We start from the raw sequence: 14,816 nt of genomic DNA, 5'->3' as shown, positions 1-14,816 counted from the left end.
GCCCCCAAGAGTGACGAAAAGGGGACGCGTCTTATAGACACGCCCCCTTTTTGATGACCACGCCCCCTTCTCGCTCCGGCCCTGCGTCACGCCGGAGCTAGAGTGAACACTATGGAAGTGACGTGGATTGAGTGCAGTAAGGAATGACATTGGACAGTAACTAATGTCAGGGTACAAATAATGAAAGGGATCTATCCACTACCCTTCCTTTATACCCCTCAGCTCCATCTGCCGCCCAGCTCATCTGTCAGCGTGGCCTCCCAGCACAACCGGCTGACGTATGCTGCGTATACGCGCAGCAATTTAAATGAACGATTTGAACAATAACGATATCGTTCATATCGTTATCGATCATTTTTTGCCTACCAACGATCAGCGATGTGCGGGCACGTATGGACGATAGCGATACCGTCCATCGGCCATGCATGCTGGCCAACCTGCTCGATATCGAGCAGGTTACTATAGGGACCTCGCTATAGTCATTGGTGTGCTGGATGATCGATATCGATCATCCAGTACACCAGGACGATCAGCCAGCGATATCGTTATCGCTGGCTGATCGGTCCGTGTGTACGGAGCTTTGTAGAGCACTTTCCAGGCCCACTTAGCTCTGCCCACCTCATTTGTCAGCCCGCCCCTCAGCCCCGCAGGATGACTGCAGACTGTAATATATGCCTGGCCTCACACTTTAGCCTGCCGTGTGTAATTTAATGTGGTCCGGCCCCACTGCAGGCTGCCTCGGCTCACCGGGAATCTTCCTGCTGACTCCAACAGCCAATCCACCCCTGGCAGAAGACACGCAAATGCAGAAGGTCAATGCAGCGATCTTTAGCATCTGTGAGATATGGCAGCAAAAGACCCACCAGAGTGCCCATTAACACTACGACACCAGACACAGCGCCTCACCTGGGCTCTTGACGTACAGTCAGGTGAATAAATATTGGGACATTGACAGAATTTTCATATTTTGGCCTCTATTCACCACCACAATGGCTTTGAAATGAAACAAACAAGATGTGCTTTAACTGCAGACTTTCAGATTTAATTTGAGGGTAATTACATCCAAATCAGGTGAATGGTGTAGGAATTACAACGGTTCTATATGTGCCTCCCACTTTTTAAGGGGACAAAAGTAATGGGACAAACTAAACAATCCTAAATCTAACTTTCACTTTTAATACTTTGTTGCAAATCCTTTGCAGGCAATTACTGCCTGAAGTCTGGAACGCATAGACATCACCAGACGATGGGTTTCATCCCTGGTGATGGTCTGTCAGGCCTCTACTGCAAATGTCTTCAGTTCCTGCTTGTTCTTGGGGCATTTTACCTTCAGTTTTGTCTTCATCAAGTGAAATGCATGCTCAATCGGATTCAGGTCAGGGGATTGACTTGGCCATTGCATAACATTCCACTTTTTAGCCTTAAAAAACTCTTTGGTTGCTTTTGCAGTATGCTTCGGGTCATTGTCCATCTGCACTGTGAAGAGACGTCCAATGAGTTCTGAAGCATTTGACTGAATATGAGCATATAATAATGCCCGAAACACTTCAGAATTCATTCTGCTGCTTTTGGCAGCAGTCACATCATCAATAAATACAAGGGAACCAGTTCCATTGGCAGCCATACATGCCCACGCCATGACACTACCACCACCATGCTTCACTGATGAGGTGGTATGTTTTGGATCATGAGCAGTTCCTTTCCTTCTCCATACTCTTCTCTTCCCATCACTCTGGTACAAGTTGATCTTTGTCTCATCTGTCCATAGGATGTTATTCCAGAACTGTAATGGCTTTTTTAGATGTTGTTTGGCAAACTCTAATCTGGTCTTCCTGTTTTTGTGGCTCACCAATGGTTTACATCTTGTGGTGAACCCTCTATATTCACACTTGTGAAGTCTTTTCTTGATTGTTGACTTTGACACATATACACCTACCTCCTGGAGAGTGTTCTTGATTTGGCTAACTGTTGTGAAGGGGTTTTTCTTCACCAGGGAAATAATTATTTTGTCATCCACCACAGTTGTTTTCCGTGGTCTTCCGGGTCTTTTGGTGTTGCTGAGCTCTCCGGTGCGTTCTTTCTTTTTAAGAATGTTCTAAACAGTTGATTTGGCCACACCTAATGTTTTTGCTATCTCTCTGATGGGTTTGTTTTGATTTTTCAGCCTAATGATGGCTTGCTTCACTGATAGTGACAGCTCTTTGGATCTCATATTGAGAGTCCACAGCAACTGATTCCAAATGCAAGTGTCACATCTAGAATCAACTCCAGACCTTAATTGATAATGAAATAATGAGGGAATAGCCCACACCTGTCTATGAAATAGCTTTTGAGTTGATAGTCCCATTACTTTTGGCCCCTTAAAAAGTGGGAGGCACATATAGAAACCGTTGTAATGCCTACACCGTTCACATGATTTGGATGTAATTACCCTCAAATTAAATCTGAAAGTCTGCAGTTAAAGCACATTTTGTTTGTTTCATTTCAAAGCCATTGTGGTGGTGAATAGAGGCCAAAATATGAAAATTCTGTCAATGTCCCAATATTTATCCACTTGACTGTAGCTAATTTGACACTGGAGTACTGGCAACATGTGGCGTGGTCCGGTGAGTCACGGTTCCAGTTGTTTCGGGCTGATAGTAGGGTTCAGATATGGCGCAAACAACATGAGGCCATGGACCCCAGTTGTCAACAAGGTACCGTCTAGGTTGGTGGTGGTTTCATAATGATGTGGGGTGTGTTCATCTAGCATGGGTTGGGGCCACCTGAAAATGTCACTGACCGTTAACCTCTACGTTGCATAGCTTTATGACCATCTGCAGCCCTTCATGGATTTCATGCACCCCCACAATGATGGAATATTCCAGCAGGATAATGCACCGTGTCATCGGTCCCAAGTCGTCTAGTATTGGTTCGAGGAGCATTCTGGAGAGATTTGACAAATGGTGTGGCCACCATGTTCTCCCAACATGAAATCAAATCTAGCATTTATGGGACGTGGTGGAGAGGTTCATTCCTGCATCTACAAATATCAGGGAGTTGTGGGAAGCTATCCAGACAGCATGGGTCACATCTCTCCAGAAGTCTTCCGTCCACTTGTGAAATCGATGTCATGTCGAGTTGCTGCACTTCACCAGTCTAGAGGGCTTTCTACACGATACTAGGCATCTATCCCATGAGTTTTAGCACTTTTTGTCAGCAGGGATTTATTACAGACATTGCTGCTGCAAGGGAGATCTGTCTCAGGAGATGTCAGATGCTGTTAGCTCTGTCACATGTAATCTAGCAATTCTAACAGTAGGAAAGACCAGACAGAGGCTCCCAGACTAAGCATATGTACATAAGGTAAACTTTCTAAGGCTGCACAATAGAGCTGGCCCTAGCCAATTTGGTGCCCTAGGCAAAATTTTGACTGGTCTCCCTATCAAATAATCCCACCACCAATCTAAGGCCCCTATTTATCAATGAAGTATAACCCCTTTAGCGCTTGCTAAAGGGGTTATGCCATCTTTTCTAGAGAAAACAGTTATAATCAAAGATTACCGCTGATTGCCATTATAGCTCTCGCTATGTTTTATATATACACACATTTACATATATACATATACAATATATATATATATATATATATATATATATATATTAGTAACAAAAGTCAGGTGGCACTCAGAGTCTCAGTAAATCCATGGTTGCATGGTTGTAGAGTGGGGTAAGTGCATATTGTTTTATGTGTTTATATGCCTTGTTGTATGTGTTTCACTTTGTTATGTTGTCCTGAGGAAGGGGTGGATCACCTCTACGTCGACCATTGACCATTAAATCCCTCTGGTGAGGGTATTGGATTTACTGAGACTCTGAGTGCCGCCTGACTTTTGTTACTATTACATTTTGGGGGTGCTGTCCTCCTTGGAGGGCACCAGAGCAAGTATTGGGCTTCTTGCCCTATGACACGGATAGTGGGAGTGCCGGTGCGCAGTATTGTATGTATGTATGTATGTATATACTATACGGACAGAGGTCGGCGCCACAAAATATAAACGGCAAGGGTGCACATCCAGAGACCAAAGCTGACCCCAAACGCAGAGAAGCGCAGCACTCCATGAACTTCAAGGAAATGACCACAGCACAATGCATAATTTTACGAACATTAAGCGCCGTATTCAATCAGAGGCGAAATCGGCCGTTTTCGCCTTCGTTTGCGAATCGGCCGATTTGTGAAAAACTGCGAAAAACTGACATTTTTCACCTAAAAACTGGAGAAACCTTTTCTCCAGCCTAGGGCAGGCGAAAAAATTTACAAAATCCCTATTTTTGGGTAAAAATGTGGGGATTTCTTACAGAACCCTTTGGACAGCCCCCCTAATGATAATTTAGCGAAAACATATTTCGTAAATTGCGTACTTTGTCAAAAATCAGGCGCTGAAATTTCAGTCTAAATTTTTTTTCCCCCGTAAAAAATGTGTTTAACGTATCGGGTCTAGTATTTCGGAGGGCCATAAGGCTGCGCCAAGTGTTTTAAACATCGCACGTGGCTGGCGCAGGTGGTTCTTTAAAACCACTAAAAAACCACCTGTGCCGGCAACGTACGATGTTTAAAACACTTGGCGCATCTTTATGTCCCTTCAAAATACCAGTCCCAATACATTAAATGCATTTTTCACAAAAAATAAATAAATTTCAGCTGTCATTTTTCGCCAAAGCACGCAATTTCTGTAAAAATGTTTTGCCAAAGTATCATTGGGGGGGCTGTCCAAAGGGCTCTGTAAGAAATCCCCACATTTTTACACAAAAATAGGGATTTTGCCCATTTTCCACCTTTTTAAAAATGAAGGAAAGTTTTCTCCATTTTTACATGATGGCGATAATATCGCCGAAAAATCGGGTGATTGAATACGGCCCTATGCCTTGTGCCGTGGTTATTTCCTTGAAGTCCACAGAGTGCTGCAATTACTTCATTTGAGATAGATGAGAGATCTCTATCTATATATATATATATATATATTTATATCTATTTGAGATATATCTATTTGAGATACATTATATATATATATATAGATATATATATAATATGCAAATGGCCCGGCACTCTGCAAACCCTAGTCAGGGTATATACCTTGCTCCAGGTGCCCTCAGAGGGTAGAGATCACTCCCCTCAATGAAGTCGACAATGGATCAGCGGCACTCAGGAGTCTTTAAAAGTTAGTGAAGAAAAGGTGTCTTTATTTCGACGTTTCGGGGTCAAGTGACCCCGTCTTCAGGAACACACACAGGTTCCTAAAGACGGGGTCACTTAACCCCCGAAACGTCGAAATAAAGACACCTTTTCTTCACTAACTTTTAAAGACTCCTGAGTGCCGCTGATCCATTGTCAACATATATATATATATTATAAATATCTATAGATATATATCTATATATATCCCCAAAAAAACAAAGATATCATAGATATGTTTGTGTGTGTGTATGTATATCTATCTATATATAGATAGATATAAATACACACACACATATCTATGACATTGTTTTTTTTGGGGGGGGATATATATATATATATAGATATATATATATATATATGACAGCTCAGCCCCCCTCTCTGCCAACATTGCCTGCCTACGCAGGTTACACTTACTTTTTGATGCAGGTAATGCTGCTGGGCAAGGGCTGGGCGCTGGGCAATGTGGGTGGAGCGCCGGCGGTTAGTCTGGGAGCAGAGCCGTGAGGTCACACATGGCTCTGCTCCGCAAAGGCACATGGGAAGAGTGGCCGTGACTGGGCATGCGCAGCATACCCTCCGCGGCCATCTTCTCTCCTACTGCAGCCAATAGCCAGAATGAGCTTCTATGCAGACGCTCATTCTTCTGACCTGGCTCACAGTCAGTCACCTGACTGGCTGACTACCGTACTGTAGTGCCCGATCGGAGCTGCAACGGGAGGGGAGGGGGTGAGGCAGCGTCGCGAAGGGTGTGGGGGCAGCATCAGAGCCCTGGAATGCCTACCCGCCCCAAGGCGTTTCAGTCGCCCTAGGCATTTGCTTAGTATGCCTAGGGCCGACTCAGTATTTGTGGGAAGGTACATAAAGCAGTTCATATTCTCTGTAGAGCAATCACAGTAAAATGCACTGACAGGTAGCCACTAGCCAGGGCAGGAGGAGACATCATCTGCAGGTTATGAGGAGACAGGCGCTAACACACACAGGACGCTGCATGGCATCTGACGTCACACCACTGTGCCAGTGCTCTGATTGGCTAGTGAGTGTCATCACGTGATGCGGTAGTAGCAGGGAAGGAGACAGGCGTCTCCGTTGTTATGGTGACCAGGCGCAGGTATGGCGGAGAAGAAGAAGTTTAGTGGAGCTCCCTTCGGCAGCCAGGAGGCCAGGTACAAATGTCCAGCCCAGGACGCACAGGCTGCGGGAATATAATGCTTTTGGGACAGTGGGAAACTAAAGCAAACAGAGACATAACAGCACACCTTGGTGTATGAGAAGGTCTATAATGTTACAGCCTAACTTTCTTTAATGTATCGTTAAGTCAGGGGCGTATCTACATCCAGCGCTATCACACACACACAGCAGCTGGCTGGTTAGTTCTTCTATCATGTATGTGAAACAATGTAGCTGCAGCATGACAGGACACGCTGTCCTGGAGCTGAGCAGCCTAAGCCCGTCCTCCCTCCTCCCTGACTGCTCTGTGTATCGTGTGTACTGCTGCTGCGGGGATCACTGATTTAGAGCAGACAGGCAAGAGGCAGCGTCTGCTCTTAGTCACAGGCAGCAGCTTCTATAGCACAAATCCTCCTCCCCAACGCATAAAATTGGCTGGCAGCAAAGTGTTAAACACATAAATTACATACAGTACTTGAAGTTGTCTCTGTCTCTGTCCTCTCTGTCACCCGTCCACTACACCCCACGCTGATTGGATAAGGTCCAATGGTGGGGGTGGGACAAACTTTAAATGACAGGCTACTGGACAAATGATTGCCTGTATAGTGGTGAGTGGACTTGTGCTGTGTGTACACAGGAAGGGAAGTAGAAAGGAATTATGCGTTCCACCTGCACATGGATTCTACTTCCCTATGCTGAGTCTGCATGCTGCATCTGGTTAGACAAGCAACCTGCCAGCCAGGGAGCCCAGCAGCCAGCACCAGCCAGGGAGCCCAGCAGCCCGCTTACCAGTGACAGGGCCCAGCAGTCTTCCAGCCCACCAGAGACCTGCCAGCAATCTGCAACCCAAGTAAGTGGAGTGGGTAGCCCCTGATAGCTTTGTCCTTATAGGGCGGTATTCAATTGTTACGCCCCTCGCAGCCCCAGCGGGTTGCGAGCTGAAATGTGCGAAAAGTGACCTGTTTGGGCACCCAAACATCACTTTTCGCGGTCGCGCCCAGCACTTTGGTCGGGGGAAGCTGCTTTACACGGCTAAACCTGAACACTTTGGGCGCGATCAGCGCGAAAAACTGCAACAATTGAAAAGCGCCCTGCGATCTCCTGTCACTTTAGACGGGAGATTGGGAGCACTATAACAATTGAATACCACCCATAGTGTAGTAAGGGGGATGAGCAGGAGGGTAACGGGGTAAGAAGTTTGTGCAGTAGTTAATTTCCTGTGTGCCTGTTATTCATAGCAGCCCCAGATAGCTTCATAAAGAGTTTTTTAGTTCTTTTAAAACTGATTAATTTTGTTTTTATTTGCAAATATTTAAGTTATAATTAGAAAGTATAATTATTCCTATAAAAAGGAGGGGAGCGGGAGGGGGGGCGCAGGTCCTTTACTTTGCCAGGGGTGCTCGGACCCCTAGATACACCCCTGCGTTAAGTAGATGGCTGAAATGAGCCCAAGGTATTTTAAAGGGGAGATAGACAATCATTTATAAAGAATAATAATGCCTACAATAGATAATATGGACAAATAATGTTTAGTAATTGAGTCCAAAATGTGGCAAAATATATGCAATAATGAGAATGTGACAACAGTGGGAATCACATAGATTATAATTGAAATGGCACCAGAATAATAGCAGCATCAATTATAGTAATAGAAGTTGCTTTCAAGTAGAGAACTGTTCTATAATGCCCAGATGTCTCCTGATAAAAAAAAGGTTTACACGGTACAATATTGGTGTAAGTCATTCATGTATAAGCAGCGCAAGAAATAAAGGATAATACTCTGTATTAAGTAAACACACCCCTATTTGCACTTTGGGCCTGATTCGTTACTGATCGCAACTGCGATTATGCACGAAGACGGCCGATTGTTGCGTTTGCATTGCAGTGCGCAAATGTCACTGCGATCGGACTGCGATCGCAGTGACTACACAGGCCTATAACAGAGTGAGTGTTTGGGAGTGGTGATTGGGGGGGTGGTCGGCAAAACTCAGACATGCCAGTGCATTTGAACGCCATTACAGTGGCGTGCATAAATGCCACTTCGATGGCATATGCAGCTTGGGATCTCACTGCGTGCGATGAGGTTAGCAAATTCTGACCTTGTGCAAGTGTGCGTGAGGGTCTGATGGTACTCGTTGCTACCGATGATTATGCAGATTTGCAAAGTATTATGGATGTGAGTAAGGAGAAGTGGTCATCCTTATTTTAGGCTGCGATGGCACTGAGATTGCAAACATTAGCATATTTTCGCTGTGCAATCCGTAATGAATCAGGCTCTTTGACCCTCCACACTGTTCCAATAGTTTGGCATTTTGACATTACACAATGACAAAGTCCATTTATACTGAACTCTACCAATAATGATGTAAATTTGCCTTGATGACCTTGAAAAGACACTTTGAAAATTTTTAGGTGAAATGCCAGTTTCATGTTTGGTAAACAGCGAATCGAATTTTAAATGGAAATATAATTTTTTATGTTGTTGATAAATGTGCACTATTTCCCTAGAGTCTATGTTTCTAAAGCATCATATACGGTTCTTTTACCAAAATAAAATGGGCAGACTAGATGGGCCAAGTGGTTCCTATCTGCCGTCAAATCCTATAGTGTATTTTAGCTAGTGGCAGGATTAGCAGTATGAAAGCTCCCACCCATGTTAATACATTTAAACGTGCAGTTGCAGATATGTTATGCAACTTAAAATTAGAACTAAATGTTTATAGAAAAATAAAGTGAAATTAAACCAACTTAGAAAAATATTTTTTTACCATGAAATGCTCTAGTGCTGTCCTTCTGTTGAGATCTTCCTGTCAGGTGTCATACAACAGGGCACAAAAAGCATTTTAAAAAATATATTTTTTTGGAATAACCGAAAAACTGAAATATGGTCTGGTAATTGATGTATATAATACTGCACCAACACTCATGAAGGGATACACCATAGTCTCCAGCTGAACTCTAACTTCGCACTATAGGGGCTTTATTTACGTAGTGGCAGGTTTTATAAGCTGACACTTCCAGGGCCGGCGCTTCCATTAGGCAGCTTTAGGCAGCTGCCTAAGAGCGTCGAGACCTGATGGGCGGCCCGCTGAGGCTGTCTTGGAGAGAGGGCATTGCCTTCCCTCTCTTAGAAGCCACTATTGCAGGCTGAGACCCGGTGAATCCCAGTGGCGGCGCCCATTACACCCGCTCCCTCCCACCCAACCGCGGAGAAGACAAACTAAACAGACACACATAGAGGGGAATTCAATTAGAGGCGAAAAGCCATATTCACCTGTTTTTTTGTGAAAAATTTGCCTAAAAAAAAATTCGCCAAATTCAATTCCAGGACAATTTCGCCTAAGTGGAAACAATTCTCCAAAAATGATTCTCCAATCAATAGCTGGTGAAAAGAAATGCAAAATCTTTATTTTGGGGTGTAAACGTGGTGAAAAAACTCAGACCCCTTGGGACAGCCCACCAAAGGACAAATCTGCAAAAAAAACAGAAACAAAAACCTAAGAACACCCCAAAAAAGACATGTCATTTTTGGGGTGAGAATTTAAAAAGTGGGGGGATAAACATTAAAAGTATCGAAATAGACTTCTTGGGGGTCCCCAAGTATGGGTCAGGGGTTTTTGGGATTGCAGGTGCATGCAGCAGGTGGATTTTTCACGTTTTTTAAAAGTTCACTTTAGAGACATAAAAACATGCTAGCACCCCAAATTTGACTGGTTTACTTAATTTCACCAAAAAATACAGCTTTATGCCATTCTTCACCACTTTTACAAAGACGCTAATAGCAAGCAATTTACACAACTTAAGTACCCAAAATAGTCTTATTAGGGCTATTAGTACACATTTATATTGATTCCCTAGGTTAATATATCTTTTTCTGGGGTACAGACTCATTTCCCCAATTCTTTCAGTATTTTTCGCCTGTTCCGCAGTCGCCTATTTCCGTTTTCGCCTGTCTTGCAATTGAATTAGGCGAAAAGCGGGGACGAGCATGGAATAAATTCGCCTCTGAAACAGGCGAATGAAGCGAACAGTCGGACAGGTGAAAACTACACCTCTACTTGAATATGGCTCACAATGCTAGAGGCTGCGGCAGCTGCCTGGGTCCTGTGCCGGCGATGTCATTGGCCGGCCCAGTCTGCTGCTCCGCCTCCAGTCTTCAATGTTCCCTGAGTCCTGGTGCTATGTATGCGCCCCTCCTGGACTGATTCCGGGGGTGGATGGGGGTGGATTGGGCTGCCGGGACGCCAGGTCAGTTCACACTCAGCCCGCCCTTCAATATCTGATCCCCCTCCATGCGATCAGGCAGCTGGATGCTTGATGGAGTTAAAAAAAAAAAATGGCTGACGGAGCCTTTGCTCTGTCTCTAGCCCCTGCGCCGTCAGCCTCAGACTTCAGACCAGGCAGCAGATGTAATGCAGCACTGAGCCAGGCTGCCAGCGCCCAGCAGCAAACTGCCCAATATTATTGTACAGTACTGCAGCACCAGGTATGCACCAGCAGAAATATATATAATTCTATAGTGTCCTGTGTGGGTGTATATATATATATATATATATATTAGTGTCCTAGTGTTCACTCTAGCTCCGGCGGCAGGCAGGGTGCCGGAGCTAGAGAGGGCAACGTTGTGCGCGCGCCCAAAAAGGGTGTGTGTGTATAAGACGCGTCCCCTTTTCGTCATACTTGGGGGCGTGCCCGGCACTTACGGACACGCCGGGCAGCCCCCAAGCGCTGCAGAGAGGGAGAATAGATGCTACCCGGCGTCTATTCTCCGGCGGTGACTGGGTCACCGCACATTTCTCCCCCTGCGGGACACTGCGTCCCGCGGGTGAAGACGGCACCCGCAGGCTGTGAGGGCAGGGCGCTTTTTGCCCTCCTGGAGGGCAGGGTGCTATTTGCCCTCGTATTATACGTGTGTGTGTGTGTGTGTATAGATATATATAAGCAACAACTCCGGCACTCCTTCACGCAGTGTAACTTGGACAAACAGCCCACACCTTGCTCCGGTGCCTTCCTTATTAGGAGGACAGCACCCCCAATACACACTGTACAAAAAAATAGGCAGCACTCGGAGACTGGATAAGACTCGTGAAACCCTCAGCCGAGGGACTTTTAATCAATCATAGGTCGACCTTTCGGAGTCTTGCACCCCTTCCTCAGGACAGCAGAATAACACAATACAAACAAACAGACATATTTATATCATAACTACTCACCACTAAACAGGCGCCATGCACACCTGAGCTCCGTCCAGCAGCCGCACTTCCGGTCGCGGCAAGTCCGCAAAAACCGGAAGTGACGTCACCCGGGCGGGACCCAGCGCCATGGCAACCTGCAATAACATACACAGTGCGATCGTGAACAAACTTAGTCATTATCATAATGCAATAGATCCATAAAGTGTATATATCTCAGCACATGTACACTGTGTAAAAAACATAAGATCTGCGTACAAATATCATGCACAGAAAGGATTATACAAACTTTGTTGTGTATAAAAAGTGATACTTACAAAAAGTGTAAAGTGAATACACATACATATAAATACTCAAATAAAATACACATATTCTAACGTGGACATATAACTAAAGATAAAAAATGCATTAGTAACACTATAAAAAACATTTTGCCACTAATGACATTGCCTCTTATTGTCATCAATATGACAAGTAAAAAATCAATACTACATAATGGAGAAATGGAGCCATCTAGTGGGCAAAAAAACACCACTACTACCAAATTTAAATGCATATACAATCCTTAATGAACATATTCATGTCATAGAAGATCCACAACATTGGCATATAAAGCCATCCAAAATTACACAAATTTATAAGAAATTAATAAGACCCAAAGAGTCATTTAACCCTCGAGGAAAAAGAGTATCCAATCTACAGATCCACTGTGTCTCCAATTGCAGGAGTTTCCTTCCTCTATCACCACCCCTTAGTGACAAGGGTACATGGTCAATAATCTTATATCTGAGGGTCGCTATACTGTGTTTGTTATGCGCAAAGTGGCGTGCTACCGGTTGTTCACTACCATTAGTGGAGATAGCTGTTCTAATTGCCGATCTATGTTGAGCCATTCTGATTTTAAATTGGCATTCAGTTTTGCCTATGTAATATAGGCCACATGGGCATATAATAACATAGATGATGAATCTAGAGGTACATGTCAAAGGCCACTTAATTTTATATCTTTTCCCCGAGTATGGATGGAGTATGGTATCCCCGGTCTCAAGATATGAACACGTCGTGCACCCTAGGCACTTAAAACATCCATCTTTACGTGTCAAGAAATTGGGCTTAGGCATAGGTTTTAAAAAATTTGTCACATCAGTTTTAACCACCAGATCTTTGATATTTCTCCCTCTGGTATAGCTAGGTAATAGTTTAGTATTGTGCAAACACTTTAGCTCTGGATCAGATGTAATAATGGGCCATAACTTCTTAGCTCTTTTGTTGGTATATTTGCTCTTAACATCGTATTCATGGACCCATGGTAGCTGATTTAGCTTTTTGTCCTTAGGATCAATTCTCAATAACTCTTCCCTACTCAGACAATGCTTTTTGTCTAGCCTTAATCAATTCTTCCACCGGATACCCTCTCCTCTCAAATTTTTTAGACCTGATATCTAATTGTCACTTCCGGTTTTTGCGGACTTGCCGCGACCGGAAGTGCGGCTGCTGGACGGAGCTCAGGTGTGCATGGCGCCTGTTTAGTGGTGAGTAGTTATGATATAAATATGTCTGTTTGTTTGAATTGTGTTATTCTGCTGTCCTGAGGAAGGGGTGCAAGACCCCGAAACGTCGACCTATGATTGATTAAAAGTCCCTCGGCTGAGGGTTTCACGAGTCTTATCCAGTCTCCGAGTGCTGCCTATTTTTTTTGTACAGTGTATATATATATATATATATATATATATATATATGTGTATGTATGTAAAAATGCGATGTCTGTCAGAAAACAGCTACAGGCGGCACTCCACGGTCTTTATAAATGAAGAAAAGTGACTTTATTCGCCAACGTTTCAAGACCTGGGCGGTCTTGTCATCAGGGTGCAAAAGTGTGACAAATAAGGAAGCTTACCTTAAATAGCGGTGTATTAACAATGGTGTCCATGAACATCCTCAATCCTGAATATTCAAAATATTCTCCAGTACAAACAGGAATTAGATAATCAACTTTTGGACACTGCAGTATATGAAAAATTAACATATGACCCTACTTTAATATATAAGTCGGAACTGGATTCCACTTTACACACGGCGGTACTTAATCAGCATCTAAGTTCTAATCTGCTAAACAACTGGTGCAACCATTTCCAAGAGTCCCGGTGATTTATACAGTCGTCGTCCCCCCCCCCCCCCGCAGTAGAGAGAGACTTAACAAGAATAAAAAAAAAAAACACTTACCTGAAAATCCCGCTCCTGGTCCCGCCGCTGTCCGCTCCTCCGGCCGCTTTCATGGGAGAGACGTCGTCATGACGACTTGTCTCCCATCACCCACTGCGGGAGCCGGAAGATGGCTCCCGCAGTGGGAGCAGCAGCAGCCGCTGAGAGTCTGACAGACTCTCAGCCGCTGCTGATTACACCAAACACGCAGCAGCCGGCTCCGGCGGCTGTGTGTTTGGCAGTGTGTAGCGCTGACCGAACTCCGTCCGGTCAGCGCTACACTTGACTCGGGTATAAGCCGAGGGGGTACTTTTTCAGCACATTTTTTGTGCTGAAAAACTCGGCTTATACTCGAGTATATACGGTAGATCACCTGTGCTCAAGCATGGATATCCTTAAAACATGGACTGTATGGCGGAGTTTGGGAACCTCTATCATATGGTCAGGAAGCAATTAGTTACTTATGTAGAATCAGTCATGGCTTGCGGTCACTGGGCCTGATTCATTACGGATCGCAAATCGGCCGATGGTACGTACTTCGTATGCATTGCAGTGCGCGTACGTGAGTTAGCATTGCGATCGATACAAAGCCATCACAGACTGAAGGACAGGAGGGTGTTTGGGGGTGGTGATGGAGGAGTGGCTGGAGAAACGTTGGCGTGCCTGTCCGTTTGAACGCCGTTGCATGGACGTGCATAAATTGTCCACTGCGACGGCATACACAGCTTGAGTACTCACTGCGTGCAACGAGCAATTTATGAGTAAGGTCATACCTGCTGTAATTGTGCGTGAGGGGCCGATGTTACTCGATGTTCCCGATGTATACACAGCACTGCAAGGTATTACGGATGTGACATAGCGGTAGTGGGCGTCTTTATGTTGGCTGTGAGACGGCATTGCGATAGCATTCATTAGCATATTGTTTCAGCACACCTGTGTGCGTAATCGCAGCCGCGATTGCAATAGTTATCCGTAGTGAATCAGGCCCCACTGTTCTTTAATGTTTACACACTTTTTAGCCACGAACCAATGAGTGAACA

Source organism: Taudactylus pleione, unplaced genomic scaffold (genome assembly GCF_031769625.1).
Source record: "Taudactylus pleione unplaced genomic scaffold, aTauple2 ptg002413l, whole genome shotgun sequence".
Classification (NCBI taxonomy): domain Eukaryota; kingdom Metazoa; phylum Chordata; class Amphibia; order Anura; family Myobatrachidae; genus Taudactylus; species Taudactylus pleione.
The sequence above is the reverse complement of the archived record's forward strand: the minus strand, read 5'-3'. Positions refer to the sequence as shown.